Source organism: Panthera uncia, chromosome B1 (assembly GCF_023721935.1).
Source record: "Panthera uncia isolate 11264 chromosome B1, Puncia_PCG_1.0, whole genome shotgun sequence".
NCBI classification, from domain to species: Eukaryota; Metazoa; Chordata; class Mammalia; order Carnivora; family Felidae; genus Panthera; species Panthera uncia.
The window spans coordinates 190,234,217-190,238,572 of NC_064811.1; the positions used below are offsets into that span (position 1 = coordinate 190,234,217).

The following is a 4,356-nucleotide window of genomic DNA, read 5'->3' on the forward strand; positions in this document are numbered from 1 at the left end:
TAATGGACATTTTATTTTTATTTTTTCAATTGTATTCCACTTTTGCTATTAGCTCAGTATAGCCTATAGCGCAGGAAATAAAATATCTCTGTTTCTATCTCTCTCTTTCTCCCCTCTAAAGTTGGAAGGAAAATTAACCTTTCTGGTAGTGTATTTATAACTTGCTATAACTTCCAAACCTTAACAACATTTACCTAAAAACATGTCTTGATGAATATTTATGGGACGATGGTAACATTTTTATCTTCATTTTGTTGTAATTTGCCTTTAGGTAAAATGTGAAGAAAACACAGAAACCACAATATACTAGTGTGGTTATAATACACAAAAATACACTCTCAAGTCCCCACGTACACCAGCATAATGTTAAAGGCCATAAAGTAAGAAAAATAGTATCTGAAAATGTTAAATGTATGGCTTGGTTTTATTTTGCAGGTAGTATTCTTGATTTTTTTTCAAATGACATTTAAAAGCAATTCTTTGAGGACAAATAAATCTTAATTATAAATTATAATATGTTTATCACAACCATGTGAAAGTGCATTTATTTAAATTTTTTTATTCTTATAACATCTGTACATCATTTACAAACTCGTTGATTTAAAAAATAAGCATATGTTTTTTTTACATGGAAAAACTTTACAACTGAGTTTTTAAATAGGATAATAAATACATGTATTCATTTTCCATAGGTTGTATATATCAACTGACAACATTCCTAGAGTGTTACTATTTTTGATATGTGGGCTTGGTATCGATTTGAGGCAAAATGCTACTCCCTCATCCTCTCTCTTCACTGCTCCTGTCCTTGTGATTTTGGGAGAAGAAATGGTTTGTTCCAGTTTATTGGTTTCCTTTTTCACTCTCACTTAAAGGAAGGATATTTGTAAATCTAATTTACCTGCAGAGCACATCCTTATGCTAAATGCCTTGAGCTTCTGTTCTCACAATGTTAGGTGTGCACTTTTTGTTTGTTTGTTTCAGAGGTATGATGCTCAGGCTAATCTCACTTAGATGGCTCGATATTGAAAGACCATAACTGTTCTGTTCAGGTCCTATTATGTATTTTCACCCTGTTGGCTTGTACTATCTGAGCATCACTTACTCCTCATTTGTTCATACAACAAACATTTTTGTGGGGCGCCTGGGTGGCTCAGTCAGTTAAGCGTCCGACTTCAGCTCAGGTCACGATCTCACGGTCCATGAGTTTGAGCCCCGCGTCGGGCTCTGGGCTGATGGCTCAGAGCCTGGAGCCTGCTTCCGATTCTGTGTCTCCCTCTCTCTCTGCCCCTCCCCCGTTCATGCTCTGTCTCTCTCTGTCTCAAAAATAAATTAAAAAAAAAGTTAAAAAAAAACAAAACAAAACACAACAAACATTTTTGAGATAGTATGTGCCAGGTGCTGTTCTGACTACTAAAGATACAAAGTCAAATGGAACATCATACCTACTCTAGGAACTCCCAACCTAGTGTGAAATAAAGAAAATAAGTCAGTGGTTGCATTTCAATGTAATAGGTGTTGAGTGATTATACTGTGATAATCCAGACAAGAGGCATCTGGTTTCTTTTCCTTTTTGATAAGTAATTAAGGCTTCCTTGTAAAAAACCCATCAAAGAGGCTCCAATAAGGGCAACATATTAAACTTTGGTCAACTCATAACAACTCTTCTTGGTTGTTTAACAGATCATCTGTGGACACCACATAGAGGGGTGATGCTATGAAAGAGGAATGTGAACTATATCATGGGCCCCAAGTATGGGGTACAGGGGATAAATGTCCAGGGGAAATATATGCCAAGGGTATCTTGAGTGTAAAAGGACTGCATGTTGAAAATATGAGAAAAATCACATAAGTCATTTTGGCTTAGATCTCTTGCTCTCATGTAAAACCTACTTGGAAGCATTTACTCTTAAAAGAGTAAAGGGTATAAAATCTTGACTGTGCCCAGAGTAGAACTGTTGACACACTGCAATAAGATTTGTTGCCTGTGACTTTTTATAGCAGTTATATTAAGGGCTTCATTAGATCAGTCTGTGGGATATGATACAGTGATATGAAAGCAGTAGATAGCTGGGCATGTTCTATCAAAAGAAAGGATCCTGATGCATCATCAATGTTTCTCAGGCAATAAAGCAATTCTTGTAGCTGGTGCCAGTAGAGAGTACAGGGCATCTACAAAACCTGGATGCAGAAACAAGAAGTAGGCTTTAAACATCTAGGCCTGAAGATATCAACAAACAAAAGCAAAGATGCAAACACTGAAATGAGAATTCTCTTCAGTCCATAGTTGGAAGCATAGAAATTACACAATTGTCTAACGTGTTAGTGGTAAATTCAGAGTGGACACATTTCCTGATGTGCAATAACTATAACTATTAAGGCTATAAATGAATCCCTGTGAAAAGAATCTTGACAATTTTCTAGCATAGAGAAAAGGACACAAATAGGGACCAATAAGAGAAAATTCGAACTCTTTATTTAGTAAGTAAATAAAAAAAACCGACCTCTGGTTATCACCTTTTAAAAATAGACTTAGTTTATTAGGCCAAATATATTTTTTGAATGAGGCTAAAATGGGCTTTGGCAAAACTCCAAAAGGAGTTTATTTTTCTACGGAAGTGGTCCTTGAAAGAGAAATCTCTAGAAACTAATTCAAGAGCCCAAAGGGGAATCCATTTTGTCTTCCACTCTGCAGATTTTCAGTTCTGATCCTTCAAACGGTCCAGTCTCAGACCATAACAAAAAATTGACACAGAAGCAGAATGGACTAGAAGTTCGTACCAATGAGGAAGTAGTGGGCCGTGTTTTGGCAAAGAAACTCACCTATTAATATGCCATCTTTTTCCTGAGACTTGGGTTTCTTTAAGAGTTTTTAAGTCTAAATTCGAATGGTGCAGAAAACAAACATGCAGAAGAAATGCATCAAAAAACAAAGAAACAAACAAACAAAAAAAATAAGAAAAGAAAAAAAAATCTCAGCATCTACATTCATCGCAAGGTTTTGATTGACTTGATATATTGTATATACTGTATATACGGTTTTGCTCCAAAATTAATTTACATAAGAATTTTGAATGACAGCCATAATGATAATCAAGTCCACTTTTTATTGCTTTCTATGCACACAACACTGTATAAAACATATGATTACATTTTACTCTTCCCAATGATCCTGCAAGGTATTGTCAGCCCCTTTTAAAATTAGAGAAAACTGAGGTTATCAGAAACTTTATTTTACTTTACTATTAACTTTCTTACTTTTTTTTTTTTAGCAAGAATTACTATAAAACTCCACTCATTGAGCCAGAGACCCTTGTGGTGTCAGAAAGATTTGCCCCTCATGTAACACACTACCTACACTTGTGAGTTCAGTGGCCAGCCAGTGGCCTCAACTGCAAGCTTTAACAACATGCAGAGAGATTTTCAAATCTACTGTAGTTAAACTACTGGCAGACAGCATGGCAAATAAAGTCAAACAAATTCTAAAGACTAGTCTTGTTAGATTGTACCATCAAGTCCTACTTTGTGCCAGAAAATGTACTTAATATTTTTATGTATACAACTGCCTTGAGTACTTTATAAACTCTGTGATGTAGATACTAACATGTATAGTTCAGATAGTGAAAGTGAAGTTAGAGGTATTGCAAATAACAAAGTACACTCAGCTAGTAAACATCATAAGTTGTATTGGAACAGAAGTTGGTATTACTCCAAAGTCCACACTCAATTAGATACCTAGGTAGCCACTAAAAAAATAAATATTAAACTGAGATAAGTGATTATTTCCAGTTTCCTACGTGTAACAAATAAAACCAACATAACATAGTATGTTACGTCTAGTTAGAACATCATAATGTCTAGTTAAGTTAGAATGTCATCATGTCTACTTAGGATCTCTTTTTCCCTTTTATCTCCCTGGAAGACCTACTTGTCCATCTCACTGAGAAAAAAGCATATGTATTTTATTCTACCTAAATTCAGTTACCACTGGCTTACTTGTATCTTGCATCTGGAAGTCTCTCGGTGTGAGACTTCCTATGACGGTCACAATCATGTTTGTCCAAAGAGCAAAGCACAGTGACTGACACATCTTTCCCTAGGACTCACTCTCAGAGAAACCCAGAGATAAATACACAGATAATTTTAACACCTCTGGTCACGATGGTTCTAAAGGAAGTATGGCAGAAAGAAGCACTGATCCCTTAATTCTAAAATATCAGTAGGAAGAACTGGAGGACCCCAGGGCCCTAGGCCAAGATTGGCATCATTGGGTGAAAGATATCCTGTACCAGAAGGACAAGCTGTAGGTGTGGACAGGCTTCTAGGTCATCATGAGCCATCAGTGTTGTGAGTGGC

At 36.0% G+C, this 4,356-nt stretch overlaps 1 non-coding gene across 1 annotated transcript; it reads right to left on the reverse strand.

The window, feature by feature from the left end:
- Window positions 1-3,264: 3,264 nt before the first annotated feature.
- On the reverse strand, window positions 3,265-3,416 carry LOC125924153 (small nucleolar RNA SNORA62/SNORA6 family). Its single transcript, XR_007458319.1, has one exon. It is a non-coding gene; the product is annotated as a small nucleolar RNA SNORA62/SNORA6 family (small nucleolar RNA).
- Window positions 3,417-4,356: the final 940 nt, after the last annotated feature.